Source organism: Homarus americanus, unplaced genomic scaffold, assembly GCF_018991925.1.
Source record: "Homarus americanus isolate GMGI-L3 unplaced genomic scaffold, GMGI_Hamer_2.0 scaffold41027, whole genome shotgun sequence".
NCBI classification, from domain to species: domain Eukaryota; kingdom Metazoa; phylum Arthropoda; class Malacostraca; order Decapoda; family Nephropidae; genus Homarus; species Homarus americanus.
This window is the reverse complement of record NW_024745073.1, coordinates 1,343,752-1,371,677: the sequence shown is the minus strand read 5'-3', so window position 1 is coordinate 1,371,677 and position 27,926 is coordinate 1,343,752. Positions and strand designations below refer to the sequence as shown.

Genomic DNA, 27,926 nt, shown 5'->3' with positions numbered 1-27,926 from the left:
AGGACTTCAAACACATCTAACGAAGCCCGTGTGGACGTCAGTGCTCGAGGATTCTGGACGCGGGGACAGCGAGCTTTCTTCGACATCAGGATTTTTGATCCCATGGCCGCATGTCACCGTAACCTAGCTCTCGATGCTGCACATAGGAGGAACGAGAACGACAAGAGAAGGGCATATGGGGAGAGAATTCAAAACGTTGATCAAGGCAGCTTCACTCCTCTAGTGTTCACAACCTCTGGTGGGATGGGACCAAGTGCAAGATGTTTCTACGCCAGACTCGCGGAGTTGATCTCCGAACAGAAGCAGCAGCCCAGAAGTTATGTTACAGCCTGGATGAGATGTCGACTGTCTTTCTCTCTCCTTCGGTCGGCTTTGCTCTGCCTCAGGGGAACGAGAGCTTCTGCCCCAACTCCGACAACTGCTGCAGATATTGACTATGAGGCTACTGTCACTGAATGCCGCATAGATCTGCGGCTCAACTAATTTAACACAGATAGGATAGCTACTTATGTATTAGGATATTTAATATTAAGGTAATTAAATGGTGGCGAAGGTGTGGCTATTGGGGGAGGCTGGAAGCCACGTTTAAAAAAAAAATAGTAGTAGTAGTAGTAGTAGTAGTAGTAATGATGACAATAGTAATAATAGTAGTAATAATAAACATACTAATGAAATATTACTAATAATAATATAGACATTCTACACATAGTTAATTATTACACAAACACACACACGGAGAGAGAGAGAGAGAGAGAGAGAGAGAGAGAGAGAGAGCTGCTCCCTCCCACCACACTGTTGACGGGAGATAAACACAACACAACAATATTGCCAAAGGAGAAATATTGACTTATATTATTACCCCAGGAGATAATAGACCCGCCAAGAGTGTTATATAATGAGTGAGAGAGAGACAAGCCAAACGAGCTGATACGATATAACGAAGGTGTACAAGCCAAGATCTACCAACCCCGGCTACCACCACCACTGCCTAACACCTGTGCCAGATACCGCGGCAACCACCACACACACACACACACACACACACACACACACACACACACACACACACACACACACACACACACACACACACACTTCAACCACAATTTTAAGTGATTATTATTATTATTATTATTATTATTATTATTATTATTCATCTTTACTAGTTCCATAATTTCATCTATTTACTCCTATTATTATTAGCCCATCTCAAGTCATCTGGCTGCGGGTGTTCACTTAATTACGAGATGCACACCTGAGTCTTTTTTTTTTTACCTTTTGGTTACAATAGTGAAGATGGCTTAGACCAGAGGTAATGAGTGAGACTTCTATTAAATGTTATGATAGAATTGAGGTCAGGTGTAGATTCGACCCCCTCCCCCTTCCCTCCCAGCTCCAGGTTAACCACGCTACCGTTAACCTAAACTAACCTAGCACTAACCTAAACTAACCTAGCACTAACCTAAACTAACCTAGCACTAACCTAACCTAACCTAGTGAACGGTGTTAGGTTAGACTGGCAACAACGATCATTTACTAAAACATAATTAAGATATATAAACAATTCACTAATATTTAAGAGTCATCACGTTTATCTCTCGACCTGACTTACTGTACATGTTTCGATTAAGTTATGATAAATGATCTTTGTTTGTTTGTTTGTTTGTTTGTGTTTATATGATGAGTGACCGACTTCATGATAGGGTGGAGTGACGTCATCTGCCAGAGTAATGTCAACATCTGGTTACTGTCACTCCCTCCCTCTCCCACATCTATAGCTCCACTTACCCCACCTTAACCTCCCCCCCTCCCACCCAAACAACCAGTCAACCAGTCAGTTATCACAGTCACTAACGACGCCCAATCACCATCCTTCACTGTCAGATTAAGAGTGAAAGTGGGTCCCAACAAGCCGTAAGAGGCCGTGTGTCTGATAATGCACCCATGAACTGAATGATAACAACAACATAACTACGATTTCTTTTACTACTACTATAACTATAACTACTAATAATTCTACTTCTACTACTACTACTACTACTACTACTAATAATAATAATAATAATAATAATAATAAAATTTTTGGTCACAGTCGAACGCTATAAGTTCTTCCCACACCTCCACACCGGCTGACGTCACCACAGCTGAACATTTCCCTAATTACATCGACGTAAATTTCTTTCAATTTTTTCCGACAACATAAATAATTACACTGAACAATTTTAATTAATTATAATCTTCATCCACGACCGACCCCCGCCCCCCCCAAAAAAATAATATACATATACAGTACTGGACTAGTTATTTAACATTAAGTAAAATGAGAGAGAGAGAGAGAGAGAGAGAGAGAGAGAGAGAGAGAGAGAGAGAGAGAGTTTAAATAAAATAAAATGCAGCCCAGTAATAAGTCCTCTTGACACACACACACACACCTCAGAGGAAATAACCTTATGAGTCAGGTCAGTAAAGGTGAGGTTTGGGAGGGGGGGGGAGGGGGGTCGCTAAACACCCCCAAAATACAGGAGTGTGGGAACTTAATGGAGGGAACACAAGGGGAATTATGCACCATTACAGTGTTGGAATAACCCGGCGCGTCGTATTTGGTGTACGTAACCTAACCTAACCTAACCTAACCTCAGCACTACTACCTCCATCACTACCACAACCACCACTACTACTATCAAAACCACCACGATCCCCACCTCCACCACTACTACCACCACCTCCACCACTGCTACCACTAACCCCCACCTTCACCACTACTACCACTACCCCCCCTTCCTCCTAACCACCACTATCACCATCGAGTTAGGTTAGGAAGTGAAACTCGGAGCTTGTGAATCGTTCTATTTACCGTTCCCACAGTAACACAGATGAAGACTTTGGGTACACGCCGCCGCCACAACCTCCTTCACTACCACCTCTTTCACCACTACCTCCTTCACCGCCACCACCACCACAACTACTACCACCACCACCACCAATTAAAACATCTCGGGCAATTAACTTATCTAAAAGAAACAACCACTGACTGACATTTTCTTAGGTACATCGAACTCCCAGACATTACCAGCGGCCATTTTGTTTCCTTCAGCCTTGTAATATTGTCTGGTTATTGTGTGTATGTCTTTTTTCGTTCTAGATATTTCACATTTACATCAATGATCGTAAAGAATGAAGAAAAGTGGGTTAGGAGGCTTTGTAGAGGGGAGGGGAAGGGGGAGCATAATACGTGTTGATAGATAGTCTTAGCGAGTCATAATACCGCCTTCTAGTACAGTATAGGAAGTGACACACACACACACACACACACACACACACACACACACACACACACACACTGTAACTGTATATTTTCAGCCTTCTGGCTGCCAAGCTCTTTCAATAAACCGTTAATTATTATTATTATTATTATTATTACACACACACACACACACACACACACACACACAGCTACGCTCTTTAACCTAGTAAACTTTCATCATCGTCAACACACACACACGCCTCTGTACACATGCGTAAAAGTTCAACCGGAAACCTACCCAACCCGGAGCCTCGACCAGTCTCCAAGTCACGGTATTCTGCCCGCTATAACCTCTCTTTTTTCCCACTTTCTTTATTGCTATATATAAAAAAATAATAAAACTATTTTATTCACGCTTCAAGCAATGTGTGTGTGTGTGTGACGTTAGACGAGTTTCAAGATTACACCTGCATTACCTAAGCAAGCAAGAGAGAGAGAGAGAGAGAGAGAGAGAGAGAGAGAGAGAGAGAGAGAGAGAGAGAGAGAGAGAGAGAGAGAGAGAGAGAGAGAGAGCTAAATACCGGTTACAAAAATTACACAAAAAATCCCGCTGGTTAGAAAAGCGGTCAACGAGGTCTTTTTATGTCAAGGGTCATGTGGTCCAGTATTTGTCTGTATGAGTCACCCCCCCAGCCGCTTTACTCACTCTACAGTGTTCTTTAAATCATCAGTCTTTGTTTTCCTTCCTTCCTGACTTATTCTTTCCTCTTTCTTTCTGTCTAATTAAATCATTAGTCTCTGTTTTCCTTCCTTCTTTCTTCTCTCCTTCTGTCTCTAATTTTAACTGTCGATGACTAACCTAACAACACAAGACAACAATGGAAAGGGCAACTTCGGGGTAAATATTACACCATGTAACTGTACGTCCGTGTGTGTGTGTGTCTGTAACCGAAACGTTCCTCCCCCCCCCCACACACTGACCCTCTCGGCTCTCTCTGATCATCACCACGACCTCATCTGCAAATTTGGTGAGAAGTTTCTGCACCATCCTCGACACCGGCTCCAACTACCACTCGAGATCCCTCGTCCGAGAACTGCTGTTCGACACCACAACCGCATCCAGCCCATACGTGCACGAACTGATCGCTATAAGAACAGCCCAGTCCCAACCATTGAAAAAATTATCAATAACTTGTAATCAATCAGTGTATTCACTCCCAGGCAATCTTACCTTTTTGCACTGTCACTATGTTGAAATGCCCTGTAGTATGACCTTCTCCCCACCTAGTTATTATATATCATATTTGCTTCACTTGTGTTACTTGTATATTATTGGTCGATCAAGTGACCCATTCCCCAATTATGAAATTTCCGGCTGCCATGCTCTTTCAATAAACCGTCAATTATTATTATTATTATTATTATTATTATTATTATTATTATTATCATTATTACAGACACACACACTCAACTTTACATATCTGTGCTTCTTGGTTTCATAAAGATTTCAATATAAAGAAATCACTTCGAAGGAAAAAAGAAAAGACAGAAGAAATAAAGAAAGACAGGAAGAGAAAAATAAATAAAGAAATAAAGAACGAAAGATAGATATACAGATAGATAAGAAAGAAAGAAAGACAGAGATAAGAACGAAAGAAAGAACAACATAGAAGATAAGAAAAAAATACAGAGAAGAAAGAAAAAGAAAGAAAGATAAACACAAGTCACGGGATTGAGCAGGTGCATAAAAAAAAAAAGTTATATACCCGACACAGGTACTGACGTGGGGCCGCATTGAACGAACAACGGCACCTCTTCAACAACTACTACCTCCTTCCCCTCCTCCTCCTTCCCGTAAAATTTCAGTGGTGTCTTTGTCTTGAGTGCAAGTGAGCGGCGGCACAATCATCTTCTTCACCATTGTGTATTACGCCATATTCTCCACCTCCTTCATCACCGTCGCCCTCCCCCCCTCCCCATGAGGTAGGGGTGGGATGGGGTAGTGGGTGGGGGGGGGGGGCTATAATTTAGGATAGTTACCCATCGCAATAAATTACCGTTTTAGTATTATAGATCACAGGGTAGACTCGTACGGTACGCGTAAAAAAAACTAACAAAAACAATGGTAAACGATTTGTAATGACGGGGGGGGGGTAAAGAACTGCGTAGTTAGTAGTTAGACCGTAGTGTTAGGGGTAGTTAGTTAAGAGTTAGACCATAGTTTTAAGGGTAGTTAGTTAGTAGTTAGACCGTAGTTTTACGGGTAGTTAGTAGTTAGACTGTAGCTTTAAGGGTAGTTAGCAGTTAGACCATAGTTTTAAGGGTAGTTAGTTAGTAGTTAGACCGTAGTGTTTAGGGTAGTTAGTAATTAGACCGTAGTTTTAAGGGTAGTTACTCATTTTGTTATGCAATATATATATATATATATATATATATATATATATATATATATATATATATATATATATATATATATAGAGAGAGAGAGAGAGAGAGAGAGAGAGAGAGAGAGAGAGAGAGAGTGTGTGTGACAGGGAGTATTAAGGGACAACTATGATCACACGAGAAGGCCTAACACAGGTAGGTAAAGGTGGGGGAGTCCTGATATAAAGAGACTCATTGTTGTCGTTCGTAAACAAAAAGAAAACAAAAGAGCATCAGGTACAACAATAGCACGGCAACAGCAGGAGACGACACCCCCAAGACGCAGCAACAGCAACAACTGTATGCCAGCTTCAAGGACAGGTGAGAACAGGTGGGGACAGGTGAGAACAAATGGGGACAGGTGAGAACAGGTGGAGACAGGCGAGAACAGGTGGTCCTTAAACCACCTGACCCTGCCACCTGACCCTACCACTACCACCACGAGACTCACCACAACCTCCTCCTCCTCTGGTTACTACTACTACTACCACCAACATGCTAAATTTACTACTACTATTATTACCTCTGCCTTTCATCACATGTTAGTCTCTCTCTCTCTCTCTCTCTCTCATATGACATCATCCGAATGACCCCAGGAACGAGGACGAAAACCGACATCACGTAGCACTTAAGTGATATTCCGTTACTTTTAATAGGCTCTGGGTGACATCATACGACATCAAGGAGTGACAGCGACATCAGTGTGTATAACAATACCAGTTTTCATTGTACGAGATATTATAAGCTATAACGTTAACACCAAGGTTGTCCGCTTTTTGTGGTGGTGGTGGTGGTGCGGGGATGGTGATGGTGGTGTGGGGATGGTGATGCCGGGATGGTGATGGTGCTGGGATGGTGGTAATGGTAGTGCTGGAATGGTGGTAGTAGTGGTAGTGTTGGATTGGTAGTAGTGATGATGATGATGATGATACAGGAATGCTGGTATTGGTGAGTGAGTGAGTGAGAAGAAACAATTATTATTAGTGAAGATGGGTAAAAGCAACGAGACGATAATAACAGCAGCAATAACAACAAGTGGAAGTGAGAAGATGGTGTGTAGAGGATAATGAAGAATAATGGCGACAATAACATACACGAGGTGAACGAGTCCAGTAGCTCCTGAAGGCCACACACACACACACACACACACACACACACACACACACACACACACACACACACACACACAGTAATACACCCCCCTGAATATCTCTATATATCAACCCGTATAAGTGTGTCTTATAAGCCTGGGGACCCTATAAAGACAGTGAAGATATAAGAAACTATGAGAAACTATCTTATAAAAAAGTAATAAAACTATGGCATACTTTTTATTATCAAGTCAGGGTAGACGAGGAGGCTGCCACAGGTGTCAAACTCACACCTGGGTGGATTTTAAAGGGGGGGGGGGATCGTACCAGCGACTCTTAGCCACCACCGCAGCTCTGTTCATTGGTGAATTACATACATACATACATACTGTTACCGCAAGCAGTAATGAGTAGGATGACACATAAACAAACATTATGTTAGGCTGTAAGTCATGTCATGTATATTGAGTGTGCCTGCCTGTATACAGTGTGTAGAGATGAAAGGCCCAGAGAAGGTTGGAGTGTGTAAGGGGAGTTTTGTTTATGTATAATTATAATCACCTGACTCAGCCGCCCATCCAGAGAGGGTTGGGGAGGCGACAGCAAGGTATCGGCACTGTAGCTATTCAGACCACAGAGGCAACACCTAACCTGGTTCCTCTGTAGTTATTCAGACCACAGAGGCAGCACCTAACCTGGTTTCTCTTGAGACTTTCAACATGTAAGTTTAACTGGTACTTACTGTATTGTGTACACAGGTAGACTGTGTCCATTGCATCGTTTATCATTGTGACGACATAAAAATATGGAAAATTAAGTGCTCATTGTAAGTGTTAAGATTAGACTGATTACATAGCTATGATTGTTATGTAAATATATATTGGATTATACATTTATGTGATTGCCTATGTATGATTTATTTGAAATACTAAAATGAATTGTATTCAAAAGGTTTGACCGAATTATAATGTTCGAGTTTGACGTCACAAGTTTCATTAAATTCTTTAACCGCCCGGATGGCGGTTATACATACATACATACATATATACACCGGGATTGGTATATGAGAGAATAGGAAGAGAGATATGTGAAGGGAGGGGGTGAAATAAGAGGTAGGAGGGAGGTAAAGGAGGGGGGAGGGGTGGAACAGGTAATAAAAACAAGGTGTCCTCCAGTGCGAACACGTGAGCCGGTAGTGTTTGTGTGTGTGAGGCAGTCCTTGTGCATAAACCACCCACCAGGAACTACCACCACCATCAAGGACTATCTCCACCACTATTACGAACTGCCACCGCCATCACCAACAATGACAGGAAGACCCGGTGTTGGAGAGGACCACCATCACCAACAATGACAAGAGGACCCGGTGTTGGAGAGGACCACCATCACCAACAATGACAGGAGGACCCGGTGTTGGAGAGGACCACCATCACCAACAATGACAAGAGGACCCGGTGTTGGAGAGGACCACCACCACCACCATCACCAACAATGACAGGAGGACCCGGTGTTGGAGAGGACCACCATCACCAACAATGACAAGAGGACCCGGTGTTGGAGAGGACCACCACCACCACCATCACCAACAATGACAGGAGGACCCGGTGTTGTAGAGGACCACCATCACCAACGATGACAGGAGGACCCGGTGTTGGAGAGTCACCGAGCGAGGGAGTGGCGTTGTTCATACTACACACTCAAGGTTATTTATTCCCAGGTGAGGTTACCGATGACTCCTACGGTCAATATAACTCCGAACCCCTTGAGGACGATGATTTAACCCTTTGGTGACGATGATTTAACCTTGAGGACGATGATTTAACCCTTTGGTGACGATGATTTAACCTTGAGGACGATGATTTAACCCTTTGGTGACGATGATTTAACCTTGAGGACGATGATTTAACCCCTTGAGGACGATGATTTAACCTTGAGGACGATGATTTAACCCCTTGAGGACGATGATTTAGCCCCTTGAGGATGATGATTTAACCCTTTGGTGACAATGATTTAACCCCTTGCGGACGATGATTTAGCCCCTTGCGGAAGATGATTTAGCCCCCTGAGGACGATGATTCAGCCCCCTGAGGACGATGATTTAACCCCTACCACCAGCTGTATCTACCACCACCACCACACAAGGGGCTGTGTATGACCATTGCCGAAGTTGTGGCAATAAGCTGTGGCGGTAAAGGTTAAAAGCTTAAGTTTATACCCAGCTTAAAGTTTAATTTAGTTGTTTATTTATGACCGTTGAAAGTACAAGGGGTAGTGGAGGATGGGTCGGCTTAGGACTGGGGTTGGGTTAGGTTGAGTTGAGTCGCTGTGTGAAGTAATTTGTTGCAAGGTGTGTGTGTGTGTGTGTGTGTGTGTGTGTGACAAGGGCAACACAGCAGCAGGTTGTACCATCATCCTGGCCTCGGGTGCTTCCATCCCTCCTTCCTTCCCTCCCTCCCTCCCTCTCTCCCTCCTGTAGCTCCTTCTCACCCTGTCATCTGCTACGGTGCTCACCCCTCCCACCACATTCTACCACCATCACACCCAACCACAATCTAACCACACCTACCACCACTATCCCCACCATCACACCTAACCATAATCTACCACCACTGCCCAACCACAATCTGACTACCACCACCACACATCTACCACAATTTATACCACCACACCCACCATCACAATCCATCACCACACCCACCTCACTCACCTTCATCCCACCCACTGGTCGGTAACCTCCAGGTGTCCCCTCACACACACACACACACACACACACACACACACACACACACACACACACACACACCTTAAGACTAACCACGCTAACCTAACCTAACCTACCCCTCACTTGACAGTACCACCCCCAGGGCACAAATCAACACCCCTGGGATACACAGGTGAGATGGGGGAGGAGGGGGGATCAGGTGGCTCGGGCTTAGACACCTACCCCTCACATACCCACCCACACACTCTGACGTCACCATATCCAACCCCCCACACTCTGACGTCACCACACCCACCCACACAAACACACTCTGACGTCACCATACCCACCCCCCACACTGACGTCACCACACCCACCTACCCGCACACTCTGACGTCACCACCCACCACACACTCTGACGTCACCATACCCATCCCCCACACTCTGACGTCACCACACCCACCCACACACACACACTCTGACGTCACCAAACCCACCCACACACCCTCTGACGTCACCACACCCACCTACTCACTCTGACGTCACCATACCCACACACCACAGTCCTCAGCGTGAGTAAGCTTGACTGTACATGGTGTGGTTAAGGTTAAGTGTAATGATAATAATTAACGGTTTATTGAAAGAACATGTGTGTGTGTGTGTGTGTGTGTGTGTGTGTTGGTCTGCGTCCCACCTGTCCCAACTCATTCCATGGCCACGTCATCTATACCATCATGACGTCATTACACAATCAACAGTTCCATGACGTCACCAAATTCCCCTCCTTCTTCATGACGTCACCAGCCCCCTCCTTCCTCATGACGTCACCAGAACTCCCCTCCTTCTTCATGACGTCACCAGCCCCCCTCCTTTCTCATGACGTCACCAGCACCCCCCCCCTTATGATGTAGGGGTGACATCATCATCGCTCTAAGCTACAGTAATTCGCCTTAATTACCCACAGCAGCCAACACCACCTTAATTGACCCAGACCATTGTAAGTGGTGTAATTAACCTCTAGTTGATCCTGACGACCCTGAGAGAGAGAGAGTACCTTCTCCTTCTTTTTCCTCCTCTCTCTGTGTCCATAATCGTATCATCACACTGTTTACTCCTTTCTCGTCTTACCCTTCATATTTACCTGTTTGTTTACACCACACACACACACACACACACACACACACACACACACACACACACACACACACACACACACACACACTCTTGGGGAACATCACACAGGAAATACCAGACTTTATCCCCCCCCCTGCTGCTTCCCTCCCCTCCTCGTCTTCCCTCCTCCTCCTCCCTCCTGGTCTTCCCTCCTCCTCCTCTGCCATGTCATCCTGCAACCACTTCTCACCCCATTGTCCGTGTGCTCCCCTCACCTGACGTCACATACCCCTCACCCGACGTCACATACCCTCACCCCCCCTCACCCGACGTCAAAAACCCCCTCACCCGACGTCACATTACCTTCCTCACTAGAAAACGAGTTTCTCTCAGGGCATAAAACCTCCTACCCACCCCCTACCCTGCCCCACCCATCCTCCCTCCTCCCCTATTTTGCCATGTCCTATTGCATATCCCTAGAACCCGTGTCCTCACCCTCATTACCTCCCTCTTCTCACCTCCATGACCTCCTCCTCCTCGTCACCTGGTGTGTTCAAGTTGAGGCTCTCACCTCTCGCCCCCCCTCCCTCCCTCCATTCCCCACACCCCGATCTCTCTCTCTTTCTCTTTCAGAAATTACAAGAGTGATCGTTTCCTGCACTCGGGGACGCTGCCACCCGTGAGCAAATGTTAGTGGCGTCGGATAGTTGATGGTACACCTGCTCCATTACCGAGGTCTGCCCCACCCACCCCAACTCGCCCTTCAACCTGTACAAACACTCCACCCACCCCCGCCCACCCAACCCGCCCACTTCCCCACATCCCTACTCACCTGCCTGCCTACCCGCCCACCCATCAACCTGCACATACACTCCACCCACTCTATCCACCAGTTCACTCAACCCATCATCCTGTCCACCCACCCGCCCCTAAATCATTCCAACGGTGCCACAACAGATGGGTGGGAGTGAAGGAGGGGAGGGGGGAAGGAGAGGAGGAGGAGGGAAGGAATGAAGATGGTGGGAGGGAAGGAGGGAAGGAATGAAGATGGTGGGAGGGAAGGAGGGAAGGAATGAAGAGGAAAGGAGGGAATAAAGGAAGGATAAAAGGAGGGAAGGAATAAAGATGGTGGGAGGGAATGAGGGAAGGAATGAAGATGGTAGGAGGGAAGGAGAGGAGGGAAGGAGAGAAGGAAGGAATAATGACCAGAACAGGAGACTTGTACAGTAATGGTGGCTTGACTGTGTTATGCCTGAGGGTGGTGGAGGTCAGGTCAAGCAACGGCCCAGCAGGTAGGTAGGTGACTGATCATACATACACACACGCACGCACGCAAGCACGCACACAAAGGAACACACACACACACACACACAAAAGCAAAACACTCATTATAAACGTATACACAAACTCAAAACACACACACACACACAAAAGCAAAACACTCATTATAAACGTATATAGACACACACACACACACACACACACACACACACACATACACACAGTATACATCAACAACCCACTAACCCACATAGTATTTAGCACGAGGACGTAACACACACACACACACACACACACACACTCTATCATACTCCTCTAGATTGTGGTGACGGTAATGAAGATGTTATAGTTAATGGTGGTGGTGGTGGTAGTAGCAGTAGTAGTGGAGGAGGCGACGGAGTGTTACAGACGGACACACTTACAAGTTTGTTCAGTAAACCAACACCAGAAGATTTTTAAACTACCGCGCCTGACCTGGAACACGCCTCACTCCACCTCCTCATCCTTATCCTTCTTCTTCTTCTTCTTCTTCTCTCCCTTTTCCTCTCTCCTCCCCTTCATCATCTCCTACTACTATTACTACTACTGCAATATACAGGGTACTTAATAATAATAACAATCAAAAGTTAACATTTGCAACTTTATCGAAGGTAATTAAGAGAGAGAGAGAGAGAGAGAGAGAGAGAGAGAGAGAGAGTTAAGTTGAGGGAGAAACAGAGACCAAGACAACGGGCTGTGGGGGAGGGGCCTTATTAACCTGAAGGTTCACCTTGTTGATAACTATAGTACCTGGAGGGGGCATAACGACGTACTCCCCCCTCTCTCTAAGTACCTCCCTGCCTCCTACTCCTCTACTCCCTTCCCTCCCCACAACTTCTGTTCCTCTTTTTCACCCCCCTCTCTCTCCTCTCAGTACATCATGTGTGTGTGTGTGTGTGTTGTAATCATCACTGATCCACACCACCGTACAGTAATCCACCAAAGGTCACCAGTACAGCCGGACGACAGCTCACCAATGCGTCAACAAAACTGAGTATTAATGTGTAACATAATTCGTCATCGTTGCTTACATTTGCACACTTCCCCCGTGTGTGTGTGTGTGTGTGTGTGATCCATATATTTAGGATCAGTGGATGGAAGAAATGTGTATTATTATTTATATTTCATTCAATTTCAGATTAAACTGAACTGATAACAAGTGTGGTCAGATTGTGTCACTGCTCGTGTGGGAGTTGAACAATAACTTACTGATAACACCTTGGTATTATTATTAACTAGTGTGTTTACTGGTGACCAATAAGATATATTTTGTTGTTGTTTATCTTTACTGGAACACACTTGACGTGTGGCGACAATCCACCCCCCCCACACACACACAGACACACACGACAAATATGGATAAGTTGGTGGGACGTGGAGGACAACGGACACACACACACACGCGGATATGGACGCTAAAGGACATGCATACAGACAGACGGACACACACAGCTGGTTTACCACAGGAACATTTCGTGAAGAGTGTCAGGCGAGTTACTTAAAGACACCAGAGCGAGAAGATGTGTTAATACCGACGTACAGACAAAGGTCAAGGAGAGGAGACGAGCAGCAACTTTACCTCCCCCCTCCCCCCCACTCTCTCTCTCTCTGACAACACATAATCCCTCCTGCCAACCACCATAAACTACCATCTCGTGTGTGTGTGTGTGTATGTGTGTGTGTGTGTGTGTGTGTGTGTGTGTGTCCCTGCTCCCTGCCACGACACACACACACACACATGTCTAAATCACATGTAAATTTGTATATTTTCAGCCACCTGTTGCAACTCTATTAATAAAGCGTTTATTATTATTATTATTATTATTATTATTATTATTATTATTATTATTATTATTATTATTATCATTATTATTACACACACACACACACACATATACAGGTGATGAGAAGAGAGCGGTGTACTAGTGATGGGTGTGTGTGTGTGTGGTTCAATAGATACAGTGTAGCGGAGGCGTTGGCAAGTGTACAACAATGTTAGCAATGGTGGATAGAGTTGGTAACTAGTGGTGGCAGCACGAGAGAGAGTCTAGGCTTAAGGATAGGCCAAGGTATAGGATCATACCACCACACACACACACAATTCACGATCCTGGTGTTGTGTTCCTCCCAAGGCCAGACAGAGCCAACCTACGCAGGGACTACGTCGTTTGTGTAGGCGAGGACCTCTCTCTCATGTCGTGTTAGAGGTGTTTTATTGGTCGCGTGTTGTGTTGCTCTAGTGATCATGTGGAAGGAGACAACCCTCTCCGTTATTTATGCGAGTGATGTGAAAGTGTGTGCGTGTGTGTGTGTGTGTGGTCCACTCTGCCTGTGTTTACTGTACAGTATATTTCCTCCTGGCCTTGGCATATTTGCGCTCGATTGGCATCGCGTAGGAGCTGGAGAGAGAGAGAGAGAGAGAGAGAGAGAGAGAGAGAGAGAGAGAGAGAGAGAGAGTTTGATGTGGAATGAAAAAATAATTGATAATGAAATAAGAAAATGTACACACACACACACACACACACACACATTTCACTCATTCCAATACATTTTTTTCCTTACACGCCCACGAAGACCATGACACCGAAGTGACTCACACCCAGTGTATCGGCAGGTAGGTACTAGGTGTGGTAATGAGGTAGTTGTAAGTGGAACAAGGCGGGGAGGGGTTGGAGGTGGCGGGGGGTTGGGGGGGGGGGGGGGGGGACCAAGTCCCAAGCCAGGGCAAGTAAAAGTACAGGTACCCGGTTTTATAGGAACATGGATATCCCTTCTTCTCCCTAACCCTGCCCCCGTGCCCTGTTCCCACCCTGCCCCGCCCCCTGGCCTCGGGTGTCGTGCCTCACATAAGGTAGTATCAGGCAGGGACCTTGGGCCACCAGCTGGTCGTGAGGATAAGGTGAGCTGACAGGTGTACTAATATTGAGATAAAGACGACGTTAATCACCCACTTGAAATTACCTGACACGCCAAGTACTCCCCACTAACACCTGACTGTCTGCTTGTCTGTCTGTGTGTGTCTGGGGTCTCTGTCTGCTCCTCTCACTCTATCTCTCAGTTTGTGTGTCCGTATCTAGGGTTGCGGGCGTCTCTCTCTCTCTCTCTCTCACCAGTGTGCTAAACAAAACCAAAAATACAAACCACACACACACACACACCACATTACCCCGGTATTAACAACAATAACTACTGTGGCTGGTGTGTTATCCACAACAAATAGAAACAGTTATCGCTCGCAACAACTTGTAATACACACACCCCCCCACACACACACCGGCTGCAACTCTATTAATAAACCGTTTAAATTATTATAATTATTATTATTATTATTATTATTATTATTATTATTATTATTACACACACACACCCAACTCGCGCAGTCCGCCACTACAACAAAATTCAGCCCATTAGAGCCCGCACCGATAGCTATAAGAACAGCAACCATCCCATCTATTGTTAAAATAATAAACAACTCCTGATTTATGTACTGTACAGCCCTGTAAATGTATTCAATGCAAATTATATCATTATGTCTAAATCAAATGTAAGTCTGTATATTTTCAGCCACCGGCTGCAACTCTATTAATAAACCGTTTATTATTATTATTATTATTATTATTATTATTATTATTATTATTATTATTATTATTACATATATATCCCCGCACACACAAGCTCTCACATACACATACACCCCCATACATACACAAATACACACAGGCAAGGAAACACCCAGGCAACTCAGGTAACACAGGGAACACCCAAGTAACACTCTAAGTCGCTATCTCTGGGTCTTAAGTGTTATTGGAGATTTGCGTAGCGATAAGAGCAACAGGTGACAGCTGACGACCTCACACATGACGGCGAAAGACAACACGGCTGACACACAAGACCACGGCTGACACACCACAGACAACACGGCTGATACAAGACCACGGCTGACACACAAGACCACGGCTGATACAAGACCACGGCTGACACACAAGACCACGGCTGACACACAAGACCACGGCTGATACAAGACCACGGCTGACACACAAGACCACGGCTGACACACAAGACACACCACACACGACAACATTGATACAAGACCACGGCTGACACACAAGACCACGGCTGACACACCACAGACAACACGGCTGATACAAGACCACGGCTGACACACAAGACCACGGCTGATACAAGACCACGGCTGACACACAAGACCACGGCTGACACACCACAGACAACACGGCTGATACAAGACCACGGCTGACACACAAGACCACGGCTGACACACCACAGACAACACGGCTGATACAAGACCACGGCTGACACACAAGACCACGGCTGATACAAGACCACGGCTGACACACAAGACCACGGCTGACACACCACAGACAACACGGCTGATACAAGACCACGGCTGACACACAAGACCACGGCTGACACATCACAGACAACACGGCTGATACAAGACCACGGCTGACACACACAAGACCACGGTGACAGACAGACAGACAAACGGAGGGAGTTAAGACACACAAGACGACAAAGACAAAGCGGGAGAGACAGACAGACAGACAGACAAGCTACCACAACTAAACTCACATAAATTTTCAGAAGACGAGTTCTCAACTTTTACGACACAGCATAACCTAACAGCGAGACCGTTATAGTGCTCCAGCTTTTATTTTATTCTACCTGAAGATTTATTCACCATCTACCATCACTACCACCATCATCACAACTACCACCATCAACACTACTACTACCACCATTACCACCACCAACACTTCTACTACTATTATCACCACCAACACCACTACCACCACCACCCCAACCATCTCTACCACCAACACCACCACCTCAACCATCTTCACCATTATCACCACTAACACTACCAGCACCATCACTATCACCAACACCACCATAAGCAACAAACACGACGGTACAAGACATTTTAATCACCAGATGGAGTGGTGTTGAGTTTTTTAAGGGCTGGTTGGGTGAGTGAGTGAGGCGGCGTGGTACACAGGGAGACAAAAACCATAATTACATGAGCAATCTTTTGTGTACCTCCCAACACCCGGGCGAACCAGACCGAGAGGCGAAGACGATGACTGATGACGTTACTGACTGTATTTCAGCTTCTTGTACACAATGTATGTGTGGGGGGGGCGTTTGTGGGTGGAGGGGTGTCTGGGGCAGGAGGGGGCGTTTGTTTGTGTGGAGGGGGGGCTTGTGTGTGTGGGTAGAGGGAGGGGTGTGTGGGGTAGAGGGGAGGGGTGTGGGGGTAGAGAGGGGGTGTGTGTGTGTGTGTAAGGTGGGGTAGAGGGGGGTGTGGGTAGAGGGAGGGGTGTGGGTAGAGGGAAGGGTGTGTGTGGGTAGAGGGTGTGTGTGTGTGTGTTAATGACTTGGGTGAGGGAAGTGACCACCATCCCAGGATGTTTCCTGATCCATTTCTATGTTGGGGAGTTTTTATGGTAATAGCCGTCCCCCTTCCCCTTACCAGCCGCTACTACCCCCTACCAGCCGCCCCACTACTTCCTACCAGCCGCCCCACTACTTCCCACCAGCCGCCACTACCCCTTACCAGCCGCCACTACCCCTTACCAGCCGCCCCTACAAAATTATGACCTTCAAGCTGTCACAGTTTTTCTTTGTGCTGTCACCCTTCAACTACTCACGCCCACTCATACGCCCACACACACTAGAGAGAGAGAGAGAGAGAGAGAGAGAGAGAGAGAGAGAGAGAGAGAGAGAGAGAGAGAGAGAGCACAACACCACACACACACAGGAAACAATCCGCGTAATAAGACATAATTACTGGTTCTCCGCACATATCCCTCCCGCAAACTACCTCTACCACCACTACTACCAACACCTCCACCACTACCACCAACACCACAACCACCATCTCGTCACTATCAATCCGGCCATCACAATCTCCCAGGGGTCGAGTAGTGTAAGAAGCTCTTCACTTTCAGTCAGGAGTAGTTGCTAATAACCCCCCCCCCTCTCTCTGTACAAACATACGTGTACACCTTTCTCTTCACACACACACACCACACTGTTAATCCTTTATTTGGGTCACACAAATGTAATAGCAGTCTTGTGTTGTTATAGCATCTTTATAAAAGTGGCTCTCTCTCTCTCTCTCACTCTTTCTCTCTCTCCTCTCTCAGATCCATCCATTTATCTATCTCAACTCCATACTCTGGTAATCAGTAGGCGGGCGTTGTGGTGGTGGGTGTGGGTTACACTGGCTGGGCGAGCGACACTTGTTTTTAGCTGGGGATGGCGGGAGAGCGGCGTCAGCCAACAGTTAACAGAATTTGTTCCGCACCCTCCATTATGAACAAGGAATGCTGAAGCCATAATAAATTAGCGATCATTATATGGCATTAACCAGCGTTCGTGACTGACGGCAGAATTTACAGGTGAGAATAATGTGAGTGAGGGAGGATTCACGAACGCTTTGTTTAGCTATCAACTGCTGGCGTATATCGCTACCCTGTTCCCGCCGAGCTATAAGACGAGTCCATGTTATTTAACCGATGCCCAAAACTATTACTAAATTTTCTTAACAATAAATTCCACTTTACTTATAATAAATGTATAACTATGTATTAAAATTTGGTTTAATATACACAAGATCTCCCCCCAAAAATACGTTTACAGTACAATTTGGTGTTAGAAAATATGACAACGGCCGAAGGATTTTGAGAACCCCACTGGCACCAGGAGTCGCTGTGTTCATTTAGAAATTCATCGGATTCACGTGTTTTTTCCGTATTTTAAAATTAATCTGTGTGTGTGTGTGTGTGTGTGTGTGTGTGTGTGTGTGTGTGTGTGTATTATAATAAAAGTCTTGCTAATTCCTAAAACCGTCACTTCCATCTCTCTCGTCCTCTGCAACAGCCGGCCTGAAGCAACAAGCCACTAGCCAAGCCGAGCACCAGGTCCTTTAGAGTGGCGATGGGATAACCTGACCTGACTTAACCTGCCCTCCTCCCCTAGTGCCAGTGCCAACCCCTTCCTCAAGTGCAGTATTCCCCTTCCCAAATGCAAGTACCTCCCCCCTCCTGAAAGTACCTCCCCCCTAAGTACAAGCCTCCACCCCACCCCAGTGACAGGCTCCCCCTCCCATATGACCAATGCCTCTCCCTCTAGTGTCAGTCCTCCTCTAGTGTCATCCTCTCCCCCAGTGCCAGTAGCAGCTCCCCCCCCCCCGGCCAGCTATTGTTTCCCTCCTCTCACGCCGGTGTAGTTACAATCACCTCCACGATCACCCTCGCTATCACCCAGCATCTCTCTCTCTCTCTCTCTCTGTCACAACATCTGGGGCGGCGGTGGATCTGGTGAGAGGTGGAGTGTACTGGGTCTGGTGGAGGAGGTGTAGGAGAGGTGGGAAGAAGTGGGACCTGGTGGAGGGAAGGAAGTGGACACAGAGTGATTCTCCCTCCTGTTGTACACCACCACCCCACCCACTCCCACTACCACCTACTACTTTCCCTGCCCGACTCTCTTACTACCCGTGTGACCTCACCCACAACAGTCGCCTCTTCCGTGTTCAACAGCCAGCAAATTGTTGCTCTGTGTGTGTGTGTGTGTGTGTGTGTGTGTGTGTGTGTGTGTGTGTGTGTGTGTGTGGAGGGTTTACAACAGCAGGGGTTGACAGAGACGGAGGAAGAGGAGACAAGGTCGGTCATTACTTCTCTGACCAAGCTCACTTGGGTTGGTGGCAGGGGGGGGCTGCCAGAGGTGCCAGGGGAAAGGTGCCTGGGCGGGCAAGTCACGTGATCGCCCAGCACCCGGCACCACCACCACCTCCACCTCTCCAACACACACACACAGATCACAACCTTCCCTCAAATACAGTACTAGACAGAGCAGGGAGGCCAGCCCTGATCAAGGTAAGGTTCATGCCCTCTACCTGCTGACACCACAAATGATACCCCTGCACCACCACAACAACACCCTGACACCAACACGCTCTTGGGCACTCTACCTTGTGTGTCACGACCATCATGGCTCTACACTTACCTGGAGAGATAAGATTATTTTTCAACAGGAAACAAAATAATCAAAACACCTGAAAGGAAAAAAAAAAAAAACAACAACAACAAATAAAGATTAAAACAAGAAAAATAATGAACACACCTGAAGAAGAAAAGGAGTACATTACCCCTCCAACACAGCCAACTTAAGTTCGTACTCACCAACATTCAAACACAATTGATCAACCTTCCTCCCCTCCCCGTCACACAACCTAACCTAACTTGGGATAATCATTTAATCTAATCTGATAATTCTTACAGGTATTTATACAGTAAAATTCCGGGATCACCTGAAGATTAGCCCCCCCCCCACTACTGCTGGCTTATTTCACCTGAAGATTAAACACCCCAAGTCTCTCCTGGAGGGGGGTTAGGTTAAAGTTAGGTTAAGACTAGGTTAGGTTAAGTTGTTGGGTTAGGTTTCACTGGATTAGGTTAGGTTAGGAACGCAACACCAGGACCCAGTAACGGGGAGCGGCAACGGGGCAATAACACCGTGCTACGGGACATCCGTTCAGACACAAGATAAAAGTACTCGTCCACTGATTAACATAACACTGAATTAATTACCAAGAGAAAAACAAAGATAATGAGGAATAGCAGATGATGATGATGATGATGATGATGATGAATGATGATGATGATAATAATAAACATACATATTACTACACCAGCACTTGTTCTTCTGTACAGGTATACAACAAGCAGATGAAACCTGACACACACACACACACACACACACACAAAGGATAAACAATGAATCATTTACCTGGTGTAAATCCCGCAACAGCCATCCCTTGAAATATTAATGATGGTGTGTTGGTTTCAAATCACATCTGCTTTCATATCAGAAAAAGTGTTGTGTGTCAAGGCATCTGCTTTTGATACCTGTACAGAAACAAGTGCTGGTGTGTGTGTGTGTGTCAACAAACTCTATAACACGAGCCAATCACAATAATCTACAACACTAATAACAACCTTCATTAATAACAACAACCACTAATAAATGTTCAAGTGACAATAATAAAAATCGTCAATCATGTGAAAGTTTCTCATATAAATTATCATTACAACATCAACACATCCAACTATCAACATCAATTAGTATATGTGACTATATAAATTCCACACAATTAATTATCATAAACCAATAAATACTTACCTTGATGTGTATAGAAATAATTATTATTTATTGATTATTTTACTGTATAGAAATAATTATCATACATCAACAACACCCGAGTCGTCAGCTGTGAGGTTTCCAGAATGTAAATAAACGGTGGGAAGAGGTTAGGTTTCCACCATAGGTCTCACCCCCCCCCTCCCCTCGTCGTACGTTCACCCCATTACGTCTAACTACAACAACAACAAAAACAAGATAAAGAATGAAAGAAGAAATAAATATCACTTTATGCCACCTGCTCGGGAAACTTAATTACGTAAATGAGGTCAACTGCCCCCTTCCCTAACTCTAACACCTATGTCCGCTATAAATTAATTACACACACACACACACACACACACACACACACACACACACACACTTTCAAAGGGTTTTATTAGTTCAAATATCATTAGAGTTACTGCAGTATCTCGTTATTATTATTATTAGTAGTATTGTTGTTGTTGTTATTACACCAGTGAGACCATATAAATATGATTATTTACATGAGGAAATATAAACTGAGTGCCTGGTGTGACAAACTCTTGTCCATAGTGTATCATTCTGATGTATGGATGGTCGCTATAGGGAGGTAACCTACACACCCACGCGCGCACGTATGCTACCTGGACACACCAGTCCAGCCTGTCACCTCTGCCCTTCCCTCATAAGAACCAGTATAATCTTGTGCGCCAGGACTAAATCAGATGTCCGGAGGCGGACGTTACCGTCGCCCAAGGTGCTGGTCACTATGCCCGAAGCAACATTCCTGCTGCGTCTGTGCTAGCGAACCAAACTGCACATTGTGTTTAAAGCGAGAAATAACCGACCATGTGAAATTGCAGGAAGCTAGACCAGTGTCGGAACCCACGTCGCAGGGAGCCGACACACGGCCACAGTGATATCGCCCAGACCTCCCGATGACAACAAATGCATAGAGTGAGTCTACTCAACCCGATAAACAGTAACAATAAATGCTGCTCCTCAGTAGCAGGTGTCCCGAGGAGAATGAGGACAGCCGCCCCAGCGGAATGGCATGTCGATGGAGAATACCCCAGGCGTATGGATCAAAAAACCTATCAGAATTGTCAATGGTCGCCCACTAACATTTGAACCACCAGAACATGCGCACAAAAGAAATGATTCGAGGAGATGACTCACTTCACGACTGATTACCCACTCTAGGACCCTCCTCGCCCCCCTAGCTCTAACAAATACTGGCACACACACCACATCTATTTTATTCAGAGGACACACCACAAGGAAGCAAAGCAAAAATGTGGCAGCAGAAGGTTGACAATGTGGCAACAGACTCCCTAAGATGATCTCCTATGAAGCAAGAACACTGCAGGAGACTAAAATCTACGGGTGACGGAAAACGCACACCGATGACAGCAAGACAATTTGAAACAAAATGCGTGTGGGAAAATTAACCTCGCGGTAAGATCTCTCACCATGAATCCTCCGTGGAAGTGATGCAATAAACAGAGCGACTTAAAACTATTGAAGAAAACATCCCACAGAAAGCGAAGATAAGGAACACAGGCTCCAGGGTGCATATCCCACCAAACGCTGCCACTGTTCGAAAAAATAACAGGAGAGATGGTGACAGAGAAAAAAACACTGAAGACTCGAGAGCTGAGCCAACCCACAGCAACACAAGATCTGATCACAAACCGTTGGAAGCCATCCTCATCACAACAAGTTTGGCCCTGTAGCAAAGCGATCTCTCACCGCCATTGCCACCCCTTGCAAGAAAATATAACACTGCCATCACCTCCAGGCACTCCTGACGGCCTGCCGCCTTATTCCTCTGGAAAGAAACCAGGATGTAGACCCTATAGGGTGGAAGTGCTGAGGTCATCGGAAAGTGTATGGAGGTGGTAAGGAAGAACAGGGCAGCAACAGGAACCCACAAGGTATTGCCAGCCACCAGGCTGGTGGGGAGGCGGCCATTCGCCATAGATTGATATTGACAGCGTTGCCCGAGGCCGTTCTCCGGTGGATCGCTTCAAGCATTCAACACCGCAAGGCGGCACCACAACATCAAGATCAAGAGTCCTAACTTTACACGATGTATGTTGAAAATTCGCATAAATCCTTCAGACCCCGTAGTAAACAACAAAGACTCCACGGTGACACCATCACCACAAGCGACCGAGGAACATCACAGGAGACCCGTTGCAATAATGTATGCAATAGGCCTATCAGTGCTCCAACAAGAAATAAAGAAAAATGGAAACAACTGGGGTCAAACAAGGGCATATGCTGACACCTAGGAACAGAAAGTGGAGGACATCAAAAAAGTAGGCAGGACCTGAGTAACATCGCGAGGTCCTAAATCAGTACCACCAAACGCCAGCAAACCCCTCATAAACAAGAAGCAGATCATTATGATCGGGCTGTGGAACTCAAGCGAAAGTGAGGAATCAAAATAACTAAGGCGGCCAAAAGACATCTAGGCGCAATTAGACTGGCACCACGGACTGACCCAGTACGTGGGGAAGACAATGGGTTGAAATACATGCTCTATCGGAGATTGCTAACACAGAGCCACGCCACGGCACCTTTGCAGCATTCACATGAGTCAACAGCCATTTAGAACTACCCGATGCATACCATCCCTGCAGATCAACCCCTCACCACCCCCTTTGAAGAAGCAATCCAGTGCCAAGTCCATTCCCAAACTGCAGAAACACTACCTAACCCCCAAGTAGAAGAACACTTCTTCCACCAAGACGGAGGGACAGGACTAACTAATCCAGTGCTGACTCTGAACATCAAAATTCACTTAAAAGCCCTGAAAGCGCCCTCACTGACCACATAATAGCCCAGAATGCAACAGGAAGTGGACACCGCGAAGTCAACAAGATCCGTAGATCCTTACAACAGATCGGCAACACTGCCAAAATGACATGTTGCAGCAACCTACTGCTGCAGGTTCAAAAAATGACCAAAAAAAGTAGCTATAAGCGCAGGAGCGCCAATCACAGTTAACTACGCTACCGATAAAGCAAATGGTTTCGCCTTTAACAAACAGAATTTACAGAACCATTATACAAATGCAATATTGCAGTAGATGGTTTGCCCTCCCAATGCGCATGTGCGTCTATTCCTATGATGGCGATCACGCCATGGTTTGCAGAAGGGGCTTCATATGCATGAGGCATGACGAGGAAGGGATCTAAAAACATGTTGAAGAAACCTGCCGACACGTCATGGCCAGAACGACCCTCCTTCCACTGGATGGCGAGATCCTCCAACACAGGACTTCAAACATCCAACAAGCCACGTGTGGACGTCCAGTGCTCGAAAGGATTCTGGACGCGAGGACAGCAGCCTTCATTCGCAACATCAGGATTTTGATCCATATTGGTTGTCACCGTAACCTAGCTCTCGATGCTGCACACAGGAGGAACGAGAACGCAAGAAATAAGCATATCGGGAGAAATCAAGAATATAGATCAAGGCAGCTTCACTCCAAGTGTTCACAACCCCAGTGGGATAGGCTAGCGCAGATGTTTCTACGCCAGACTCACGGGCTGATCCTCGAACAAGAAGCAACAACACAGAAGTTATGTCACAGCCTGGATGAGATGACTGTCCTTCTCACCTCCTTCGGTCGGCTTGCTCCTGCCCCAGAAACGAGAACTTCAGCCCCTACCCCGTCAACTGCCGCAGATATCGAATGAGGCTACAGTCCTAATGCCGCATCGTCTACGGCTCAACTAATTAACACATATAGGATAACTTCTTATGTATTAGGACATTTAATATTAAAAGGTAAATAAAAATTGGCGAATATGTAGCATAGGAGCTGGAGAAGACACGTTTAAAAAAAAAAAAAAAAAAAAAAAAAAAAAAAAAAAGTAGTATAGTAGAAGCAGTAATACACACCTCCAGCTTCCTCACATCTCTCCCTCCCTCAGTCAGTCAGCAGTCCAGTCGTCTTATAATAATTACTCGACAAGACCCAGGCGACGCACCCAGGACCCGCCACCACCACCACCACACACAGCCACCACAACCAAGTTGGAGGACACGAGACAAGAGCACCACTAACGTCACCACACTGACCTCCCCACCATCACCGACGCCACCACACCACCCAGCACATCCCCACCATCACTGAAGCCATCACTCCACCACTGACGTCACTACCACAATATCAACACCACAGAGAAGAAAGCAAGATGATGAGGGAGAGAACACAAAAAGGAAGGGTCCTCGATGGAACAACCACCACTACCACTACCACTATCACCACCACACACTATCACCACTACCACTATCACACTATCACCACCACCATTATCACCACTACTACAGCAACAACTAGTAAGCAGCTCGGCAGAATACACAATCACCAAAGCTTCATTAACTATTGACCCAGAGCATAAAAAGCGGTTGTGATCCGGCAATAAAACCTGAGTTGTTGGCGGACGGGCGAACAGACGGACAGAAACAGACAGGAACAGACGGATGAATAAGCCGCAGACAGACGGACAGGACCTTAAAAGTGAACAGACAGGCAGACGAACAGACAGACGAACGGAAACAGTTATCGTCGTTACAACATATTCAGACGTCTACCACCATTGTGTTGTTGAGATTGATCCCCCCCTCCAGAAAAACAATAAACCACACGCTGTCATTGGCTACAGAAAATAGCCATGACTAATCGAGCGGTTCTACACAAAGTACATGATCTTGTTTACCAAAGATGTGTGTTGAAACAATCAGTATTATATTGTGTCATGAATCACTTACAGAGACACACGACACACACACACACAGGTCGTCTCTTACCTGGATTGCTATTGGCCAAAACAGGATGCCATTATAAAAAACACCGATGACGTCAACGATGTCTTCCGACAATCACAGCCCTGACTAACGGAGATTAGATTCATTGACGTGATAAATGTCAGGACCCAACTCTATATCCACAACTGGATCTTACAACACAACACTCGCCAGATTAGTTCCGTTTCTGCTAGGTTAGGTTGCTAAGCTAAGTTAGAGGTAGGATAGTTAAGTTTGATTTGCTAGGTTAGAGATTAAGTTAGGTTCAGGATTAGGTTGTGTTGGGTTAGGTTATGTTACTTTTGAGTTTGGTTAGGCTAGGTTGGTTTATGAATCTCGTATCCGGCCCATGGATCCCAAATTCCTTCTCCGGATAATGAAACCAACACACACACACACACGACTGTCATAACAGCCCCCCCCCCACTCACACGCCAGCGACACAATTACCACACACCTGTAAAAGTACACCTATACCTGTAAAATTACACTACACCTCAAAATACACACACACATAAAGTACACCCATACCTGCCAAAAAGCACACCAACACCTGTAAAGTACACCACATGAAGCACACCACCTGCCACACCAAGAGAGCAAATGTGCACTGTGTTAAGGACACCAACGCATCAGAGGTGAAAGAACCTCCCACCCCCCACCTCCCCCCCAGGTGTATGTGTGCCTCAACTACACATAATTATCCCAACTATTCATCCCGGGTACGTTTCACTCCAGTGTGTATGTGTGTACATGTGTGTGTGTGTGTGTGTGCAGGAGTGTGTACATCATATGGTGAAAAACATCAAATGGCATGCCTAGGGGTGACAAAAGAGAGAGAGAGAGAGAGAGAGTGTGTGTGTGTGTGTTGCAATGTGCGTGCTGCAGCCAGCTCAGCATGCACATACTGCTTACCCTCCTCCCAGACAGTTTCTTTTTTTTACCCTGCTTACAACGCATCATTTTGTACACTACACCCTTCCTAATACCTGGTTGAGTTAGGTTAGGTTTTGTTGCAGTATTCATTTAACCCATTGTTTTCAGGGTTGCGCATTTTTTTCTTAGTAATTTCGAATATTTACTTGGTGTGTGTGTGTGTGTGTGTGTGTGTGTGTGTGTGTGTGTGTGTGTGTCAGCAATGTGCGTGTGTGTGTGTTCTCCCCCTAACACATCAAGATCACATTTTCCTTAACAGAGGGACCATAACACCCCCCTCCCCTTACCTTCTTCCCAGAGGCCTTCTTACCTATCACCTTATCAACGTCATACCACCTCCAACACCTTGCATTTTACCCATTGCCCTACTGCATTTTGCCCATCACCCATCCTCAATCTTATCCCCTATCAATCTACTCAGGCACGTGCCAGTGGCACCCAGGCAATGGGGGGTGGTGAGCACCTTGGCGAGGCCGGCACGGGTGCGACCGCCACAGGTGACACGCCCCTCACCCCCCTGAATCTCATTAAGAGCGGAATGTGTGTTTTTGTGTCTGTGTGTTTGGGTTCAGGTCTTTTTATACTTGGGGTATGACCATCCCAACTGCCACTACTACTACTACCATAATACCACTACTACTACACCAGCTGGTCACCACAACTGTCGGTCACCACCACTACTACCATCAAGTTAACCATTACTGCTCAACTAACAGCATCAGTCCCCACCCACCACTACTACCATCAAACACCACTACCACCACCATGCCAACACCACATCACACACTTACCTACCTCTTCCTCCACCTATAGCCACGCCCTAAATCTCAAAGCATCTAGGAATACTGTCACTTTGGATGCCCATTCTTTCCTCCTTTCTGACTATTTACTCTACCAGAAACTTACACACAAAGCCTGAGAACACAACAAAACCAGCTTCCCTGAGGTTTTTGATGGAGGTGTGTGAATTAGGCAGAAGTCTCAAAGGTGTAATTTGTGATGCCATGTTCTTTTTTTTTATTCTGGTCACGTTTAGTTTGGGTAAATATCCCATCACCAGAATAGACAAACAATACGTAACTTCTAG

The 27,926-nt window shown here is 46.0% G+C and overlaps 1 protein-coding gene across 1 annotated transcript in view; it reads right to left on the bottom strand.

The window, feature by feature from the left end:
* LOC121878369 (zinc finger protein 704-like) overlaps positions 1–27,926 on the bottom strand; it is a 144,785-nt gene that overhangs the window by 70,651 nt on the left and 46,208 nt on the right. The gene's annotated exons all lie outside the window — the stretch shown is intronic.